This window comes from Hyperolius riggenbachi, chromosome 11, assembly GCF_040937935.1.
Source record: "Hyperolius riggenbachi isolate aHypRig1 chromosome 11, aHypRig1.pri, whole genome shotgun sequence".
Taxonomy (NCBI): Eukaryota; Metazoa; Chordata; class Amphibia; order Anura; family Hyperoliidae; genus Hyperolius; species Hyperolius riggenbachi.
This window is the reverse complement of record NC_090656.1, coordinates 25,872,138-25,894,229: the sequence shown is the minus strand read 5'-3', so window position 1 is coordinate 25,894,229 and position 22,092 is coordinate 25,872,138. Positions and strand designations below refer to the sequence as shown.

Below are 22,092 nucleotides of genomic sequence, written 5' to 3'. Positions count from 1 at the left end.
TGTGTTCATTTCAATGTGTAAATTTAAATTATTGATGCCAAGGACCACAAAGCTCATAAACATAGTCATTGAGTGACTGTGTGTCAAGGTTAGAAACAGTGGGCGGAGCCAACAACCAAATGCATATGCGGGCAATGCGGGGTCATCAGCTAGTAAGATAATATAATGTAAATGTCAGTGCAAACCGAAGAAAGAAAATCAATATAAAAAATAAAATAAAATGTAATCGTCCCCTTTAAAAATAATAGTAATAATATTTAGATCAATAGGAGTTATACATTTCATACAGTACCTTTAAATGAACCTTAGCTGGTAAAATAGTTTGATCCAGTTTGACTTTTCTTTCTGTATTACTTTATTATATTTATTTTTCATTCTTTCCTTTCTTACTTTCCTTTTTTTTTTTTTCTTCTTTTCAGTTTCAGTTCAGAGAAAAGTAATTAGCTAACGGAAAGAACACAAGACATAAGTGTCGAACATCCAAAGGTATTATCCACGGCAGGGAAGCCGAACATAAATAATATGAAAAAAAAAAAATTCCCTGAACTTCCGCTTAAATATAAATAGCAAATGGATGATAATTATCCAATAATTGTGCTCACAGCAGGGCAAATAAAACAAAAAGTCCAAAACAGAGATGTAATAATTATACTCCGTGAGTGGCGACAATGGCCATTATACGCCGTGTCTGAATCTGTCGCCTTCTTGGGAGACAATAAAGGTTGACACCAGGACTGGGAGAAATTCATTATTTACGTCGGGTTCAATAAAGTTTTCAGCCTTGAAATAATGATGGAATTTGTGGAAAACAAACTTCACAGAAATTAGTCACAGCGGAAGTTGATAATGACATCGCCCCTTTGTATTTTGCCCCTTTCTGTTCTTCAAGATTCAAAAACGGGCTCATTTCAAAAGCATTTGAAAAAAATGGTACATTGTACAGGATGTCAGTCACTAGTGAGGAAAAGCTTTAGGCTGGGTTCACATATGACATAGCGGGAAAGGCTGCGTTTTATGTCATGTTTTATGTTAATGTTGTGTGTTTTTTTACTGTGTTTTTGGAGTGTTTGAATGCGTTTGCGGTTCGCATATACTGCCCCGTTTCGGTCAAATACCGCTGTTTCCCCGCTGAAGGGAGGCTTTGGAAATGCTTTGGGAGCTCGAGTGCTCCTGAAGACGGGCCGCTCTGCACTGCGCACGTGTGAGCGCCCTCTATGACGCACTCGCGCATGCGCAGTGTGGAGCCGCCTGTCTTCGGGAGGACTCGGCTCCCGAAGACTTCCCCGCGGCGGGGGATTTAACCGGGGGAGCCAGCGCAGCACCGAAGGCATGGGGGAGGAGAGGGAAGGCTCATTAGGACACGAGCCTTCCCTCTCCTTAGGTGAGTATCTGACTTTTTTGTATTTAAATATGGATTCCCATTAGCTTTAAGCCTGTGGCAGGGTGTCACTTACAAGCCAGCGTGGCTGCAGAAGGCAAGAAGCCTAAGATAGAGTTGATAGAGACTCAGAAGGTTGTATATTTTGTGCTGTGCCTACAGTGGGATTACTAATACCCAGAGTGGTGTATTTTGTTGCTGTTTATGGACACTGTTTTCACTGACAATACAGCTGGATTGTTTTGTTTTAACCCTAAAAAGACTCACTAGCCAGTATATTGTGACCCTTGATGATGCTGACCTACTCTATCAATGAGCTAAAATCCCCAGAATATCACAGTACCTACAATGGACTCTCTGGCTATCTAAACTGAGGGCTCTCTAGTTACTTACACTGGTGGATGTGGCTCTTTAACTACCTATATTGGAGATGTGGGTGTTATTTTTCTGGCTACCCCTACTGTGGGGGCTTTCAGGCTACCTAAACTGGGGACTCTTAGGCTAGCTGTACTGGGGGTTGCTGTCTGGATACCTATACTGGCAGGGAGGGGTGGGCTGCATCTGGTTGGTTACCTAAAATTGGAGTCTCCTCTGGTGACCTATACTGGGGGGGGGGAGAGGGGCATTGCATCTTGCTACCTAATACTGGAGCCTCCTGTGGCTGGTCATATTGGGCAGCACCTCTGGCTACCTACTGCTGTGGGCTCCTCTAGCTGCTCCTTATGGGCAACACCTCTGGCTACCTAATACTGGGGGGGGGGGGGGGGGAACCTAATACTGGGGGGCTATCACAGTGTGTCCAAGTCTATGAGGGAGGGATTTTTACACCACCGCTGTGGGAGCTCCATATCTTACAACCTGCCCTACTTGTCTGTTATGGACAATCATTGGACATTTGTGTAGATAACAGATTGAAGATATGTGAAAATTGTGAATGATTCTGTCCCAGCACTCAGCCATGTACTATCCAATCCAGCGCTGGTAGTGTTATCTATTCTACTGAGATTCTCACCTCCAGGTCTTCTTCTGCAAATTGTGCCGCTGCTCTTAGGATTACACTAAGCATCTTCCCCATTGACAAATATGCTTTTAATTAATTAGTACATGAGGAACCAGGGATATTTGGCAGGTGTCCACAATAAACATTTACGTGCAGGATGAAAAGATTCATTCAGCCCAGGTGTGTCAGATCAGTATTATTATCATTACTATTATTATCTGGCTCACAAATGACTGTCTATGCAGACAGCTTAGGCTCTCTCAGATTCAGTAATTGGTAGTAGGATGAAGTATTCACACAACAAGAGTTATATTTCTGCAAATGCCAAACTGAACAGGTGGGTTTTCAGTCTGGATTTAAACACGTCCAGGGATGGAGCTGTCCTGATGAGATAAGGAGTTCCAAAACGTAGGGGCAGCATGACAGAAGGCTCTTGGACCAACAGACCAACAGCTAGATCCAAATTTGTTCACGTAGAATGGTAGTAAAAGGAACTAAAGCAGTCAACTGTGGGGCCTCCAATCCTAGCCGAAGACTGGTGTGTAAATCATATACATACAAGAACTTCAGTAAAAAACTGTTCCTTGCCAGGGCCAGATTTGCCACAGATGCTGTCATCATATACCAAGTGGGAGAGATGCAGGGATCTCTGGGATTCAGGCAATACAAAAGCAAAGCAGGAAACTTTGACATGGGACCCTTTTATCTTGCCAAGACCAACGCCCTTCTGCTTTTTCCCAGAAATATGGTCCTTCTCCTTGCAACAATATGAAAGAATGGGCAAGCATAACATCACAAAAAAATTAATATATAAAGAAGAAATGACTATCCCCTACTGCTAGTGATGACCGTAATTTACTAATTATGATTACGCAAAATGTTGCATACATTTTTGCAATTACGAGCACACGTAATTACAATTTGGACATTTACCAGATTTTGTGTAATCCATTTGTATTTCACCTAATTTTCACCTAATTTTGCACCAACTTAAAGGGAAGGTTCGCGCAGGATATAAAAAACAAACTGCACTTACCTGGGGCTTCTTCCAGCTCCTGGCAGTTGATCGGTGCCCTCGCCGCAGCTCGCCAGGTTGGCTTCCGGGTCGGCTTCATATGCGCTCCACGGCGGGGGGTCACGTGGTGTAGGGACGTCATCGGGTCTCTACTGCGCAGGCCGATGACGTCACTTCCACCACGTAACCCGTGCCATGGAGCGGACATGAAGCCAACCTGGAAGCCGACCTGGTGAGGTTGGCTTCTTCACCGCTGGACGCCGGGAGGGAGAGGAGCTGCGGCGAGGGCACCGAACGACTGCCAGGAGCTGGAAGAAGCCCCAGGTAAGTGCAGTTTGTTTTTTATACCATGTGCAGCTCTTCCCTTAAGGGGTTAAAGCCCGCCATACATGCAATTATCACCAAAACTGCTACGTATGTTAATGGAGAAGGGTAGGAACTAGGCAAAAACATTTTTCCAAAAAGACAATTTTTCCATTTGTATTTTTTAAATCAATTTTCGAAAAAAACTATTTTTTGAAAAATTCTTTTTAACCTTGTTCCCATTAACCCCTTAACATACGTAGCAATTTTGGTGATGATGGCATGTACGGGGACTTTACTATGAACTGCCAAAGTCAGAACGAAAGTATGTGAAAATTATGCAAAATTGAGAAATTACGGTTCCTGATTTCATTTACAAAGGAAATTAGGATTTTATCTGAAATTTCACATTACGATTTTGCATTGCAGTAGTAGCAAAGCATTATGCATTACCTATTTCCGATGGTGGGGCAGGTCCTCCTCATTCTTCTGCAGTGCAGCAGCGCAACGTGCAGCCAATCACCACGCGGCTCCCATCTCTGCCTGTCATGTGACAGGGATCATGAGCTGTATGGTGATTGGTTGCCAGTCATGTGGCTATGCTGGAGAGGGGGGAAGAGGACCTATTCCACCAGCGGAAGCAGGTAATGCATAACTGATCTATGCTGCCACCAATATGCATTTAACGTTGCATTTGCCCTGCCACAAATGATGATCATAATCTGTTAATTATGGTTACGCAAAAGTTTGCATACATATTTGCAATTATGGCTATGCATAATTATGTTGTGGACATTCAACTGATTTTGTGTAATGTAATTTTACATAATTTTGCATAATTTTCATGTATTTATGTGTTGATTTCACTGGTTAGTAGCAAAGGCCCCACACAAGGCATCGTCATAAAAATTGCTATGTATGTTAATAAGAAGGGTGGGAATAAGTAAAAGAAAAAAAATTTCAAAAAGAAATGCAGTTTTGGAGAAAGTCGATTCTAAAAATGCAAAGGAAAAATGTTTTTTATACGCAGAACAATGACCGTTTAAAAACATTTTTTTTGCCTTGTTCCCACTATTTCCTTTAACATACATATCAATTTTGGTGATGACAGAATGTATGGGAGCGTTGTTATTATTGAAAAAACCCTCCAAACCCCAAACTCCAAACCCTTAGGTGAAACGGGGGAAGCCGGCATATATGGTGAGCTGTCCTGATGCCCACTGCTCCACAGTTCTCCTGTGCCTACCTCCTTACATACCTAAAGCCCCCCGGCAGCTTCTATCGGGTCCCCGGAGCAGGGCCTCACTGCGCAGGCTCTAGCCCGGCTTGCACGTGTCCCTTTAGCGCGTGACTGCGGCTTGGAGTGCTCTGCGCATGACTCCCAGCCGTGGTCACGTTCTGAGGGACACACGAAAGATCCTGCGCAGTGAGGCCCAGCTCTAGCGACCCGATAGAGGCTGCTGGAGGGGATTTAGGTATGTAAGGAGTGGGACACAGGAGAAAGGGAGGAGCGGTGGGCATCAGGACAGCTCCTATAAATGCCAGCTCCCCCTTTCTCCTAAAGGTTTCAACTTTGGTGTCCTTTAACTGCTGAAGTTGGTACGAAATTATACTAAAATGACCCAAAACTGCAAAATTACAGGTCCTGATTACATTTACAAAAGAAGTTAATTACGATTTCACCAGAAACTGCAAATTACTTTGTGAAATTACAATTATGCAAAGTTTGTGCTTATCGCTACCTGCCACTCAGATCAGGGGTCAGTGGGTATGTAAGGTGGCTGTAAAGCACCTATATACTGTCACATGTGTGTGTTTTTGGGGGTCCGGCTGGGAGATCTTTGCTGGGGGGCCCAGCACATCAAAGGGGTCCGGAGGTATGTAAGGGGGCTGGAGTGCACCTATATACTGACACGTGTCTGGAGAGCCCAGCTGGGAGATCTTTGCTGGGGGGCCCAGCACATCAAAGGGGTCCGGCCGGGGGTATGAAAGGGGGCTAGTGTGCACCTATATGCTGTCACATATGGGGGAGAGCCCAGCTGGGAGAACTTTGCTGGGGGGGACCAGTACATCGTAGTTACCCCCCTCTGGAAATGGTGCTACCCATTGAGTCCCCATGCTACCCTGTCCATATGTGTGACAAACACAGGACCAGATTTGTACTCTTCACTGCCCAAGGCCACTGTCAGCAGCCGCCCCCATTCAGTATATATACCCTGATGACCCCGCCCTTCCCCTCAAGTATAGGTAGGTACCCTGATGATACCCCTCTCACCTCTAGTATAAGAATCCAGATGACCCCACCCCTTCCAGGTGACCCTTCCCCCTAGTATAGCCTGCTGCCCACCCACCCTTGATACTGTGGTGCCCTAGGCCATGGCCTATATGGCCTTGGCTTAAATCCAGCCATGGACATTCAGGAAGTATACAAAGTAACTGTGGGATACAATATGGCTCCCTCCACACTTACATAACAGACAATAGAACTATGAGGGGAAGACGGGGAAAGAAGCTACCATTTTACTATTGATGATACAGTCTGCGAACAGAATAGATAGAAACTGCACAGTTTAGATGTACTGTTAGGAACTAGCGTAGAGAAAATGATATTTATGACACAGTGCTGGGGGCGTCGTCCTCTGTGAAGATTGCCTCTGGGGGGAGAAGTTAGGGAAAATTGCTACACCGGTGTCACAAATGCAGCTTCATATTTCTATGCATTACACAATGATTCTCTGGCATGAAGGAAATTTTACAGAACAAAGAGCTCATAAGAGGCCTCGGTTTTTTATAGATGATTAAACATCAGTAACTGTGTTGCAGGTAATATCGCCTGCTCGGCTTCATAATGCTAATTTTAATGGGAGTTGAAAATTGCTCTTTGTGTCTGTTCGGGAGAGCGTTTTCCGAAAGAATCGTATTTAAAGGGAAAATACATTGTTACTGGAGGCGTAAAATTCAAAGGCAATTGATTTTCCTTTCTTTTTTTGTGTGTGTTTTTTTATCCTTTTAAATGAATTTCTCAGGGAGAAATTATGGTGGTGCCATTTTGAGATAACTTTTCTTAAAGAAAACGTCAATTTTTTCTCAATTTCTCACTTTGAAATTTAACATTTGAGAAAATGTTGAACATTATAACATATTCCAAATCAAAACCTTTTTTTTTTCACCTGTATTATCTTTCGAACGTACTAAATCCCCTTACATGTAGCAGATCAACAAAACATTGGTAAAATCCACAGTCTTCTCCAATGTTCTCCAATCCTTTCTCCCCCAGTGCACTTTACTCTTTTTTTTAAGAGACTCTGTAACAAAATTGTCATCCTTATTTCTTCTATCCTCTAAGTTCCTATGCCTGTTCTAATGTGGTCTGGCTTACTGCAGCCTTTCCTACTTGCACAGTGGCTGTGTTATCTCTGTTATATCATCTAATCTTCTTTCTTCTGTCGGCTCTGTCAGGCTCAGGCAGTCTGGCTGGAATGTGCAGGGCGGCTTGTGATTGGGTAGAAGCTATACACACCCTCTCCAGGCCCCCTGCAAGCTCTGTGTGACTCACACACTCTGCTTACTTGAGCCTATCACAAGCTTTTAGCAGCCATGTCTTTTGTTTGTAAACACTGCCTAAAACTGGCAATTACAAGCCAGGATTGCAGCAGGGAGTGGCAGAAACAGCAGAGGGGCCCATGAGAACATAATGAATAGAATGGTATGCTTTTTATTGTAAGAATTTTACAGTACAGAATCTCTTCAAATAGTATTCCCAAGCAATCATGTAAGCAAAGAACCAAAAAGTAATAAGAAAAATGCTGCAAGCAGAGATTGGGACTTGATCCCTTGGGTGACAGTTCAGGGGTCAAGTGTTGTCGAGATGTATTATGAGGCTATGGTCCTGCAACGCATTCTGTATGTATGGATGGGTAGGATGGACAGGGGCATGGTTCACTGCGAAATGCCTTCCAGTGGAGGAGAAAATGGGGTTGATTATAATAGCTAATAGCGTAAATCGCGGTACTGCGAGCGGAAGTAAGGGAAACATTGCTGTGCGCTGTCTGTTCACAGCTACACCACTGCAGGTAAGTGAATCAACCACATTGACCTTGGCTGAGATGATCTGGAAAGTAGGATCTCCTGGTGACACATGGGAGAGGCTGTACCATGGCCATTTTTATAAATAGACAAACCAGGCAGATGCCTGAGGTGACAGCTGCTGGAGGGAGGGGGCGCTAAGGAGCTATTCTTAGCTAACTGTGCTTTATGGAATTCATATGCACAACTGCAAGTTCCATTAGGACAGGGATGAATGGTAATTTTAAAGCATGCATGTAATAAAGGGAAATAGGGCGCAGGGGATTGCCGGTAGTAGAATATCAGGAAGGTGACTGATATTCTACTACTGAATTCCGAATTCTAGTAATCTTTACTGATATTTTACTATGACTAACCTAACCCTACTCTCATACAGAACCCACCCTTTACCGATGTCCAACCCTTAAACCCTTAATGCCCCTGGCCACGCCTAACTCTTAACTTCCATTGGTGGTGCCTAACCCTTAAACCCCTTCCATAGTGCCTAAACCTTAAGGGCCCATTTCCACTTGTGTGGTGCGGAATCGCCGCGGATCCCCCGCTGACAAAATCACATGCAAAATTCCGCATGCGTATTTTACCGCGATTTCGCATGCGATTTCGCATAGGTTAGTAGTGATGCGATTTTAACCATGTCACTACCTATGTGATTTAACATTACTTTCTATGCAAAATCGCATGCAAAATCGCAGTAAAATACGCATGCTAAAACCGCATGCGATTTCCCTATTAAATACATTAGTGGAGATTCGCATAGCGGTGTGCGGGATGCGAATTCTGATGGCTCTGCCGTGCAGATTTCTCCTGCACAGAAAAACGCTCAGGATTACTGACAAGTGGAAACAGGGCCATCCACTTGTATTGGCTATGCGAATCCGCATGCGGACAACGCATGCGGATTCACGATAGTGGAAATGGGCCCTTACACACATACCCCACAATGCAAATCGGCAATGTGAGGAGTGTAATGTAAAGCCATACTTTGCATAGCGGGAAGACTCAGCACCGGTCATTTTATCAGGTGCCTTTGGGCACCCAAATTTCCTTACATTGCCCCAAATCGCAGCTTTTATAATGGGTGCCTATGGCAGCACCCTTCTTCCGGCTTCTTTCCTGCTTTGAATTTTAAGACCTAAATGGGCACTACTGATTAAGATAACAAAGGTTGCTGTAAGAATCTGTGAGGTTCTTGCAATTAATTCCTCATTGATTTAGAACCAATATTTCAGCAGAAGACTTTATGCAGAGTTCTACCTTAAGACATACATTCTGGGGGAACTAATTCTAATGAAGCAATCTTGTTAGAAGGAAGCTCAGCTCTCAACTACATGTTAAAGAGACTCTGTAACAAAATTTTGAGCCTTATTATTTTTTCTATCCTACAAGTTTCTATACCTGTTCTAATGTGTTCTGGCTTACAGCAGCCTTTTCTAGTTGCACTGTCTCTGTAATAAATCTTATCTTCTTTCCTCTATCGGCTCTGTCGGGCTCAGGCTGGAATGTGTGGAATGTGCAGCACTGCTTGTGATAGGCAGAAGCTTTACACACCCTCTCCAAGCTCTCCTATCAGCCTATCACACTCTGGTTAGCAGCCATGTCTTTTGTTTGTAAACACTGCCTAAAACTGGCAATTACAAGCCAGGATTGCAGCAGGGAGTAGCAGAAACAGCACAGAGGGGCCCAGGAGTACATAATGAATAGAATGGTATGCTTTTTAATGTAAGAATTTTAGAGTACAGATTCTCTTTAACCTCCTTGCTGGTTATCCCGAGCTCAGCTCGGGGTAACCTGCGCAGGAGGATTTCTCAGGCCCCGCTGGGCCGATTTGCATAATTTTTTTTTGTTACATGCAGCTACCACTTTGCTAGCTGCTTGTAACATTCGATCACCGCTGCTACCCGCCGATTCGCCGCTACCCGCCACGCCGAGCCGCCCCCCCCCCCCGCCCCAGACCCCTGCGCAGCCTGGCCAATCAGTGCCAGGCAGCGCTGAGGGGTGGATCGGGATTCCCTGTGACGTCCCATCGGTGAGCCCTGGGCTCGCTACATGATTTAATAAAAAAGAAAAAAGAAAAAAGTTCTGCGCTGCCTCCTTGCCGGCAGGAATTAGACCGGCAAGGAGGTTAAGAAAAAAAGAAGGGAACACCAAGAGTCCAATATAGTGTAGTATGTACAGTAATGGGTAATGAGAGGTATATAATTGAATATACTTACAAGTCAAGGTTACCGTATAGGTAGCCACTTTATAGGCAGGCCTGTCCTCACTCAGGATTAAGATGCCGCTCTCTGTAGATAGGGAGAAGAAAAAAGGGATTCAACACCCTCCACCTGGGGTGGATGCTGATATTGTAAGGAGGACAGAGGCGCCAAAAGAATAAAATGTATTAAAAGAAAACTTTAAAGAGACTCTGTAACATGAAAAAGATCCCCTGGGGGGTACTCACCTCGGGTGGGGGAAGCCTCCGGATCCTAATGAGGCTTCCCACGCCATCCTCTGTCCCACGGGGGTCTCGCCGCAGCCCTCCGAACAGCCGGCGACTGTGCCGACTGTCAGTTCAATATTTACCTTTGCTGACTCCAGCGGGGGCGCTGTGGCGGCTTTCCGTTCCGAACTACACGGAAATACCCAATCTCATTCGGGTCCGCTCTACTGCGCAGGAAACTTGCGCCTGCGCAGTAGAGCAGATCCGGCGGCGATCGGGTATTTCCGTGTAGTTCGGAGCCGACAGCCGTCAGAGCGCCTGCGCAGGAGCCAGGAAGGTAAATATTGACGTCACCGCTGCACGGACTCCACGGAGGGCTGCAGCGAGACCCCTGACGGATGGAGGACGGCGTGGGAAGCCTCATTAGGATCCGGAGGCTTCCCCCACCCGAGGTGAGTACCCCCCAGGGGATCTTTTCATGTTACAGATCCTCTTTAAGATTCCTTGGGAGGTGGTGGTTGACTTATCTCCCCGAAGTAGACATAATACCGTCAATTTTAATACAAACAAGTTTATTTATATATACTCCAATAGCCAGTGCAATGCGTTTTGCAGGTATATTCCCGCTTCTTCAGGCAATAACAAATAGGAGTACACACAGTACAGTCTCAAGGTCACGATAGACAGAGGCGCTTATCGCCTCGAATTTTAAAGCTTTTAATACATTTTATTCTTTTGGGGCCTCTCTTCTCCTCAAGACAAGACAAATAATGTTCGTGCTTTTTCTCCTGGCGGACTCAAAGCGCCAGAGCAGCAGCCACTAGGGTGCGCTCTATAGGCAGTAGCAGTGTTAGGGAGACATGCCAAAGGTCTACTGAATAGGTGCTGGCTTACTGAACAGGCAGAGCTGAGGTTCGAACCCTGGTCTCCTGTGTCAGAGGCACCATTACACCATCCAGCCACCACCTCAACTACATGTTGTTCAGTTTGGTTGACGCCAGAACACATTCCGGGAGTTTCCCAGCCTGAATAGAACACTGTTTTCCATGAAATATGAGGGTGCAGGTCAGAATTAACCCAAAACAAAGTTGGGTCTGACTAGAATGTGCTGGGCATTGTACATCACTCGCAGAATCCAATAGATAGCTTAACACCTATATTCCACCCACTGCCCACCTACATTGGCATGTGACTAAGTAACACTTGCTAAGCTAGAGAAGTTTACTGTATATAAGATGAATTCATAATGTTATAATTAGATTACTTCACTTTAGCTTACTTTATCTCGCTGCATCATGATATGCTATGATATTCTTGCTTCCTGATTCCTGTAAGATGAGTACTGAATGAACACCTTGTATCGTTGCTTGATGCAAATAAAAACTCCTAAATTCTCTGAGCGTCTGAAGGCCTGTGTATCTGCTAACAGCTGTGAGGACGTCCACTAGATAGAGAGATGAGTTATGATTATTGGTGCAGAAAGTTATTTACAAGAGCACGATGGCGTAGTGGTTAACGCTCTCGCCTTGCAGTGCTGGGTCCCCGGTTCGAATACAAGCCAGGTCAACATCTGCAAGGAGTTTGGGAGGGGGGTCAGTAAGGGGGAGGGAGGAGCAGAAAGAGAAGGGGGTTTCTGTAAGAGGAAGGGGGGGGGGTCAGTATAGGAAGGCAGGATCATTAAAGGGGAAGGGGGTAGAAAGAGAAGGGGGGATCAGTATGGGAAGTAGGGATCTGTAAAGGTGTAGGGGGGCATAAAGAGAAGGGGGGCTTCTACAAGAGGAAGGGGGGTCAGTATGGGGAGGTAGGATCAGTAAAGGGGAGTGGGGAGGGCTAGAAAGAGAAGGGGGGATCAGTAAGAGGAAAGGGATCAGTATGGGGAGATTAGTTCGGTGAAGGGGGAATCAATCATTTCATTACTAATCAGTGATTTTTACGTCAAAAAATGTAACAACTTATACATTAGAAAAGATCAGTACATTTTGAATTGAAAATCCTGTATATTTTATATTTGTAATACAACAATTACATGGTACAAAAAAAAAAAAAAAAACACGCAGCACACTATCAGTGTAATGATCTGTAACAGCTCTTAACAGCACGATAGTCAGTACTTTATTCAGAGTGTGATCACACGTGTTTTTAGTGCACAATAACACAGGAGTACTCCTATGTGATAGCCCTTGGCTGTAGGGACTATCACAATAACACAGGAGTACTCCTATGTGATAGCCCTTGGCTGTAGGGACTATCACTATAATGCAGGAGTACTCCTATGTGATAGCCCTTGGCTGTAGGGACTATCACTATAACGCAGGAGTACTCCTATGTGATAGCCCTTGGCTGTAGGGACTATTACTAGGTAGAGTGGTCGTACAGGCAATGTCGGTAACAGGTCGGTCGGGAGGCAGTACAGAGTCGTCAGGCAAAGGCGTAGTGAGAAACAGGCAAAAGGTCGGTAACAGATCAGATAAGCGAAGGTACAAAATTAGGAGGCAATATCAGAGTCAAGGTCAGGCCAAGGTCGGCAACAATCAGATAGGCAGAGCACAGAATCAAGAGGCAGAGAGCGGAGTCAAGAGTTTAAGGCAAATAGTCATACACAGATAATCAATACAATAATGAATATTATTATTACAGCTATCAATAGTATTCCTAGCTATGTGTGAATCCCCGGGGTCCTGCCGGTTCAAACACACTGGGAACTGACTAAGGTCTGAGAGCTTAACCACAAAGTTTCAGCAACAGCAGACAATGAGGCACTGATCGCTCAGGCCTTAAATACAACAGCACATTCCAAAAGTTCCGCCCTGCGGACTTCAGCCAATCGGCGGCGAGAGCCAGCCCATTGCTGTCAACTGACCGGCCGGTCAGCTGACCCGCCTCCTCAAAGCATAAAGGTCCTGTCTCCTGGTGCGCGCGTGCTCTGCCCTGCTTTGATGCACCCTGGAGAGACCTGTTCTACCGGAAGGGAATGCCTGAGATGATGTGGCGAGATCCGAGGTGACGTCAGACGCGGGAGTGGCTGCCGCAACGCTCCCCGCTGCAGAGGTAACTAACTACATCAATCCTGACAATCAGTCTGTTTACTCTTCACACACATCTCTGTACAGCAAAGGGAACAATCCAAATGTTTGCTTCCAGAACTGTTTATAACTGAAGGAGAGGCAGCTGCAGACCTGTCTGCCCGAAGCTCCTCCCCTTATCCTGTCAGCATTCCCAGCCTATCACTGAGCAGAAGCTGAAGGAGGTGTGTCACGACTGAGGTCATGCAAGCCCTGTGCTCACAGAAAGACACAGCCCAGCTGCTATAGTGAGCTGCTGCATAGACGAGCACACCACACTGTTTAATGACATTTCTGACAAGTTATTGGCACTATTATTTACAGTATGTGATCAATGGCAGCAATGTAATGACATGGACACCTTTGTTTTCTGACTATAGTTCTGTGTTACATTAAAAGCGACATTTACACAATAAGCATCAGTGAAAGAAAACACTGCTATAAACAGTCAGAAGTTTTTTCTCACATTTTCATAGCGCTGCCTACACATGGCTTCATTTGATTGTGAGTCTCAATAGGGGACTATACACAAAGGACAAGAAAGGAATCCTTTGTTTCCTCGCCATACACTGCATCAAATTACGCCACCTAGTGCCTCTGCCTTTATTACAATCCTTTCACATTCCCATCTCAATACAATTGTGTCTCTAAGCAACTCTCTAGTTTACAGTCTTTTATTTTTCCGCATTTATTACTGATGGCTTCAACTTCATGGATTTTATTTTGAACGCTTGTAAAAAAGAAAGTGGGCTTATTAATGTAGACACTGCTTAAAGTGAACCTAAACTCTTGCACAGGGCACAAGGAAAGCAGAGAGAAGTCCACCCTGTGTGTTTTTAGAGAGAAGAGCCTGTGTAATTCCCCCTCATTTTTGTAAGTAATCTCAGGTGTAATTTGATCTCTCAACTGTGTCAGCTCAGGAATCTCGACAGTTCTCTGCACCCTTATCTAATTTGTGAACACAGGATGTTAACCCTTTGGCTTTTTCTATTTAAGCAGGAAGTAGACACACTACAGATTTATTGTAGGATTTGTATCAGCTGTAGCAAAGAAATGTTTTTCTTTAAGGTCATTATGCTGTTGCTTATCTTTTATAGCAGAGAGGAAGTTTTGATGTCAGGTCCACTTTAAAATAAAGTAAAAAAAAAAAAACACTTGTTAACCCCCTAAGGACTGCATTCCTTTTAAAGAAAGCCCGGGGTGGGCTCAAAAAATGACAAAAAAGTAGCTCAGTCCCGCAAAACGCAGCCGCCATGGGCCATAATGGCCCACTTTCACTTTGGTGACCTACAGGTCACGATGCTGCACTGAGAGCCTGTGTGTCTCTCATAGCATGCAGGGAGGCGGGGGAGCGGCAGGGGGCGCGGCCAGGGGGAGAGAACTGCCCGATGGCAGCTCAGGAAACTCTGCTGGAACACCCCTGGCGGGAGTTTTGAACAGGGAATGCCTCTCTCCTGTGTTTTTCTTCTGCAGCGTTGTATATTGTCTTGTCACTTAACTGTCCTACCATAGTCATATGTCTATGTATTGTATGTATGGTGTAGTGTATGTATCGCAGTCTATGGCCAATTTGGGCGGAAACCAAATAACTTATCTGTATGGCTTTGGAATGTATGATGAAACCGGGGGGCCTGGGGAAAGCCACATGAACATAGAAAATCTGTGTAGATCAGATGAGCAGAAACTACGCCAGTGCAAATTTACGTATCGTAGTTCGCATCTATGCATCATAGTTCGTAGGTGAAGTTTCAAAACTATGCTTACGAATTTACACGTAGGAAGTACGGCTACGCGTAGCTTACGCCCACTATGCATAGTTAACATGTGTATTGCGTAGTGAACTACGAATGCGTTACACGCGTCTAATTTTCCGCGTGTGACTGTATGCTTACAAATTTACGCATTGGAAAGGGGAATGTAGGCATAGAAGAGTTCCCGGTATAAGCATTCAGAGAGGAATTAATGCGTAAAACTTTGCTTATGCATGCGGGCATAAGCATCCGCATACACTACACTTCCCACTACGCGTATTTGCGTATTTTAACGCATAGTCTACGAAATGCATACAAAGTGAATATTTGATTTCGAAGCCGTAGTTTGCCGAAGCGTAATTGCGTAAAACTACGCGTAGTTCCAACGTAGCGAAGTTGGCTGACTACGACCATCCCTGGTGCAGATAGTGCCCTGGCTGGGCTTGCCATTAAAGATTTTGCTCATCCCTAATGAGGGATCCCTGATTAAAGCTCACATTGAGGCCCACAGTGACTTAGCTAAGCCACTGAGTTAAAAAATTGATGCGACTTTGCATAGCGTACTATAAACCCTGCCATACTTCTCCGCAGCACCACAATTCAGAAGTACCAATTATCGCATGTTTTCTCACCGCGACAGCACAGCTGCATCTAAGGAGTCCATAACTCATAGCGCACATGAGTGGGCTCTGCCTATAGGACCATAGAGAAGAAATCCCCTTACAGTGTGGTGAATAAATCCCGCCGTGTCAGATGAGTGATTAATAGGCACGTAAAGTTGAGATGCTCTGACAGCCCTGAGACTCTGTAACACAACTGTACGGTATACAGTAAAATACCCAACACATTCTGCGCACAGTCAATATTTTCCCATGTAACAGGTTAGGCGGACGTGCTGTTGACGTGGACCGTGCTAATCAGTCATGCCTTCAGGGGGAAATCTGTGACATTGGAGAAAATCCACTAGAGCTGCATTGCCCATGTAAAACATGACATTTCACACAATAGACTGTGCTAGAAGAAACGTGTGACTTTGCAATGCTCTACAGACAAACAACAAGTGGAGTAACTTCAAATGGACACATTTCTACATTCTACATATAAGACATTTTATTACTGATATTTGTTTAGTGTTTACCATACATACTCAAATTCAAGTCGACCTCATGTATAAGTGGACTCCAATATTCAACCCTCTGGAGCTGGCATTTTGTATTGACTCAAGTATAAGTCTAGCCAGCAAAGTTAATGGCTGCACTTGGGGATCAGGACTGGGGAGTTTGGGGACAAGGAGGGGTTAATGACTGCACTGCATACAGTATTGCAGCCATTAACCCCTTCCTGTCCCTTAAAGAGGAACTGTCGCGAAAATCTTAAAATGTAAAACACATACAAATAAGAAGTACATTTCTCCCTGAGTAAAATGAGCCATAAATTACTTTTCTCCTATGTTGCTGTCACTTTACTTACAGTAAGCAGTAGAAATCTGACAAAACCAGCAGATTTTGGACTAGTCCATCTTCTCATAGGGGGGTTCTCAGGGTTTTCTTTAATTTTAAAAGCACTTAGTGAATGGCAGTTGGATGAATGGCAGTTGCTCCATTCAACTGCCAAAATAGTGTGCAGTGAGCAGGGAGGCTGGCCAGCATCTTTGTATTAGGCCTCGTTCAGACTATACGTGCTGCCGTCCGCATTTTGGCAGCGCGTATAGTGTGCGACATGCAAGAATGGTAGAAGGGCATAGACAGCCCTTCTACCGTTCCCATCATATGCACTGCGTGGCAGCGCGATTGCGCTATCGCGTGCTGCACGCATTTTTGTGAATCGCAGCGCAGATCTAATTCATTGTAATGAATGTGATCTGCAGCGCAGCGCATAGGAGCGCAGATGGCATGCGATTGGATGCGTTGCGTTCCGATCGCACAGCCATCTGCGCTAAATGATGTGAACGAGGCCTTAATCATTTTCAGGGAATGTCTTTATAAAGAATAAATGCCATGCTAAGAATCCCCCATGAAGAGATGGACTAACACAAAACCTGTCAGTAATGTCAGATTTCTACTACCTACTGTAAGTGACAGCAACATAGGAGGAAAGTAATTTATGGCTCATTTTACTCTGGTAGAAATGTACTTCTTGTTTGTATGTGTTTTATATTTTAAGATTTTCACGACAGTTCCTCTTTAAAGAGAATCTGTATTGTTAAAATTGCTCAAAAGTAAACATACCAGTGCGTTAGGGGACATCTCCTATTACCCTCTGTCACAATTTTGCCGCTCCTCGCCGCATTAAAAGTGGTTAAAAACAGTTTTTAAAAGTTTGTTTGTAAACAAACAAAATGGCCACCAAAACAGGAAGTAGGTTGATGTACAGTATGTCCACACATAGAAAATACATCCATACACAAGCAGGCTGTATACACCCTTCCTTTTGAATCTCAAGAGATCATTTGTGTGTTTCTTTCCCCCATACACTGAAGTTTCAGGCTGCTCTTTTCTTCTTGCAAACAGCTTTGCCCTTGTTTGTAATTCCTCAGTATGTGAAAGCCCAGCCAGCTCAGAGGACGATTTATCCAGCTGATTAGAGCAGCTTCTCTCTTCTCTCTTATCTAAATAACACACAGGCAGTGTGCATAGAGGGGCCAGAAAGGGTGAGTTCATAGCAGAACCACAACACTGAAGAACTTGGCAGCCTTCCAGACACAGGCCGACAAGTCTGACAGGGGAAAGATACATTGATTTATTACAGAGACTGTCATAGTAGAAAGTGCTGCAGTTAGCCAGAACACATTAGAATAGCTTTTGGAACATGTAGGATGATAAAAAACAGGATGCAATTTTTGTTACGGAGTCTCTTTAAGTGCACCAATACCTCCTCCAGGCCCCCAAATGCAGCAATGATTCCCTCCCTTTTATGCAGCCCAGTATTTCCCCCCTGCGCCTTTCCTTGTTAACTGTTGTGGCCAGGACTTTCCGACCTGCGTTTTCCTGGCATTTCCTTGATCAAGAAAGTGTCACTTAACACGGGGTAAATTGCTGCTAATGGGACCGTCACTAATAGTACACACATTACTCAGTGTTGCCCGTGACTCATGTATAAGTCGACTCCTATACTTTTATGATGTGAATCAGACCTACATTTCTAGACTTATACTCGAGTATATACAGTATATAGCATTTCATGTTAAAAGGTAGTGAAGGGGGAACTTGCTGCTGTTTGGTTTTCTGACCAAATGATGGACCTATGAACTACTGTTCAGTTCCCGCCAAACCACACTACAAGTTGGGCCATCACAGTAGCAGCCTCCTGATCCCTGGCCGACACCTCTCTGTCTGTGGCCCCGCCCCAGTATGCCTGCTCACTCACCTCACAGGAAAATGGGCCAAACAGGACAGCAGCCACTGTGACTCCTTTTCAGCACCTGGTCTTATCCATTGACTGACAGCAAATCTCAGCATTGTTATCTGCCACTTTCTGCTAGAAACATTGTGAAATAACTGTCTTATATGAACATAAAAACAAGGTAAGCAGGCTGAAAGGATGTTTGTCATTAATACTTTTAATATCCAGAGTTGTGCTTTAAAGAGGAACTGTAACGACAAAACGGCCCCTGGGGGGTACTCACCTCGGGTGGGGGAAGCCTCCGGATCCTAATGAGGCTTCCCACGCCGTCCTCCATCCGTCAGGGGTCTCGCTGCAGCCCTCCGTGCAGCGGTGACGTAATATTTACCTTTCTGGCTCCTGCGCAGGCGCTCTGACGGCTGTCGGCGCCGAAGTAGGCGGAAATACCCAATCGCCGTCGGGTCTGCTCTACTGCGCAGGCGCAAGTTTCCGGCGCCTGCGCAGTAGAGCGGACCCGACGGAGATCGGGTATTTCCGTCTATTTCCGTGCCGAAAGTCGCCACAGCGCCCCCGCTGGAGCCAGCAAAGGTAAATATTGAACTGACAGTCGGCACAGTCGCCGGCTGTTCGGAGGGCTGCAGCGAGACCCCCGTGGGACAGAGGACGGCGTGGGAAGCCTCATTAGGATCCGGAGGCTTCCCCCACCCGAGGTGAGTACCCCCCAGGGGATCTTTTTCATGTTACAGAGTCTCTTTAAGCAGGTGTCATCTAACAGAAGTAGAATTTCCCTTTAAATTTGCAATTGCCATTTTAAAATAAAAGCTGTACCGCAGATCAGGTAGAGCTGAGTAATTAAAATGCTACTCGAGGCACAAACTCAAATTAACCTGTGGGGAGAAAACAACATAATCAACAAAGATTATTCATTAATTAAATTCCAGAACCTGATAACCCAGCTCCATATTCTCGCATATGAGCCAAATTACTTGTCCAGAAAATTTTGGCTCATCCATCACGCTAGATGGTCCGCGTCGCCTGATTGTCTTTGTGTGTGTTCGTTCCAGCGCTGTGAGAGGAGCTGTGAGTGGTCAGGGTGGTTTGTTACTTTGTGCAGTCAGGGCGGTTTGTTACTTTGTGCAGTCAGGGCGGTTTGTTACTTTGTTACTTTGTGCAGTCAGGGAGGTTTGTTACTTTGTTACTTTGTGCAGTCAAGATGGTTTGTTACTTTGTGCAGTCAGGGTGGTTTGTTACTTTGTGCAGTCAGGGTGGTTTGTTACTTTGTGCAGTCAGGGCGGTTTGTTACTTTGTTACTTTGTGCAGTCAGGGAGGTTTATTACTTTGTTACTTTGTGCAGTCAGGGCGCTTCGTTTCTTACTTTGTTACTTTGTGCAGTCAGGGCGGTTTGTTACTTTGTTACTTTGTGCAGTCAGGGTGGTTTGTTACTTTGTTACTTTGTGCAGTCAAGGTGGTTTGTTACTTTGTTACTTTGTGCAGTCAGGCGGTTTGTTACTTTGTGCAATCAGGGTGATTTGTTACTTTGTGCTGCCACTCTGTAGCTGTGAAAAGAGCAACAAAATGTTCTGAGCAGTACAGCAAGTTCCCCAGTATCTGGCACAGGCTTGGATTGTCTGATGCTGGTTACATGTGCTTGCTGGCTGCTTGAGCAGCCAGCCGAGAATAACCCCCCCCCCCCCACACACACACACACACACCACCACCACCACTTGAAGACGATGCAACTAACCAATCATCTGGGGGCCATCTTCTATACTTCCTGTATCTCCCATCAGTTTTATGGTGTCCTCTGTGTACAGGTACTGGCATGTCATCTGACCCGATGTGTGCCGAAACTAGGCGGTGCCATAGTAGTAATGTTACACAATCGTTGGACCCTGAATTACTCCTCCCTCTGAGTTGCTAAGACTTGGAGGGGGAATAGTATTTAACAAGGCCAGGAATCTGAGTGGTAGCAGGTTGAACCAACATTCGGCTCACCCTGCGCCCAACTCAACGGTGGCTTCAGAACTGGGCCTAAACCAGATAGAAAACTGATGCAAAATGGACAGGACTGGACTGGACCAGAAACGTACAGATTTATGTGTGACCCATGCCTTTAAGTAGATAAATACTTGCTCTACTTATGTAACATATGTATTGCACTGTCCACGTTTTGATTTTAGTGATTTTTCTATAGTACAAAAATAGAAAATGCTTCTTAGGATGTTTAATTTTGCCTGCGTCTATCTTGAAGCCAATCCTGACATAATTTCCTCGCTTACTCTGTTTGTGTATCATTGCCCGCCCACCTCCCAGTCTTCAGACACTCCCACCCAGTTCTGCAGTAGAAAGTGCATTGTCTTAGCATGAGAAATATTGGCCAATCAGAGAGGAACAGATGTGTGGGAGGGGAAAACAGGAGGGAAAGAGGCTTCAGCCAATCAGGCTGCATTAGTTATGTCTGAGGGGAAATTAAAAAAGAAAACCCAGCATGCCCTACAACTTCCGTTGTGTGACAGATGTACCAAATAAGAGCCAGGGAAACAGGGGAATGATGTTTTATGGAGAAGAAAAGTTGAGTGATTTTTTACTTTTGGATTGCCTGGTTAACATCCTAATTACTTGTTTACCAGATAAAAATAAAGAATTGATTTTTGATTGTATTCCTGACAGTTACTCTTTAAACTAACTTCATGATAAACAGTATGTTCAAAAACAGAAATACTTTTCCAGCTGTCCTTCAAAGCACATTGAAATCAGTGGAAAATAGGTGTGCAGGAAAAAAAAAGGGCGCAGTGAAAAAAGGGCCCGGCTGGATAACAAAACATCGCCGGTGGATAACGAAATCTGATAACAATAAAAATGGATAAATACAGTTTTAAAAACAGACAGGAAATAATAACGAAATTATATTAACGTTAAAAATCATTATGTAATTCAATAATACAACTTGACCAAACCCTACTCTCACACAGAACCCTCCCTTGATGGTGCCTAAATCTAACCAATCCCCTGGTGGTGCCTAACCCTTACCACCACCATGGTGATGCCTAACCCTAACCAACCCCCGGTGGTGCCTAGCCTTAACCAACCTCTGTTGTTAACTTGATAAAGGGAGGGGGGACACCAAGAGCCCAATAGTGTGATATTGTATAGATGATAATTAATAATGAGTAATATAACAATTTAATACTCACAAACCAGGGTTACCATTAGGCAACCACTGTGAAGGCAGGTGGGGAGATTAACCTGACCCCACTCAGGATTAAAAGTCGCTCTCTGTAGATGGGAAGAAGATGGGTACAACCCTCCACCAAGGGTGGACTTAGCAATATGTAGAAGCTTGCCAGAGGCGCCAATAGAATAAAAGTCACTTAAACGAGCTTAAAACCGATGGGGCAGTGGTGGGCCTATCCCATCCATGCAGACAAAGCAAACAAAGGAAGGACTGTGGCATCAACAGTCAAACAACAATTTTATTTATACTCCACATTAAAAATAGGCAACGCGTTTCACGGGCTCAATCCCGCTTCATCAGGCCAATCAAAAAGGAGCATACAGCTTAACAGCATCAAAACCACACTGAGAACCTCCGTTGTTAACTTAAACTAACTGCTGCCCCGGTGGTGCCTAACCCTAACCACTCTCCCTGGTGGTGCCTAACCCTAACCCCTCCCTCTGCAGAAACCAGGGATGGTCGTAATCAGCCAACTTCGCTACGCTGGAACTACGCGTA

At 44.8% G+C, this 22,092-nt stretch overlaps 1 long non-coding RNA gene across 1 annotated transcript; it reads right to left on the bottom strand.

Moving 5' to 3' along the window:
- Positions 1-379: 379 nt before the first annotated feature.
- LOC137537687 (uncharacterized) lies at positions 380-16,568 on the bottom strand. The gene is made up of 4 exons (XR_011024657.1): positions 16,488-16,568; positions 11,484-11,648; positions 9,996-10,067; positions 380-444 (listed from the first exon to the last, which is right to left on the bottom strand). It is a non-coding gene; the product is annotated as an uncharacterized lncRNA (long non-coding RNA).
- Positions 16,569-22,092: the final 5,524 nt, after the last annotated feature.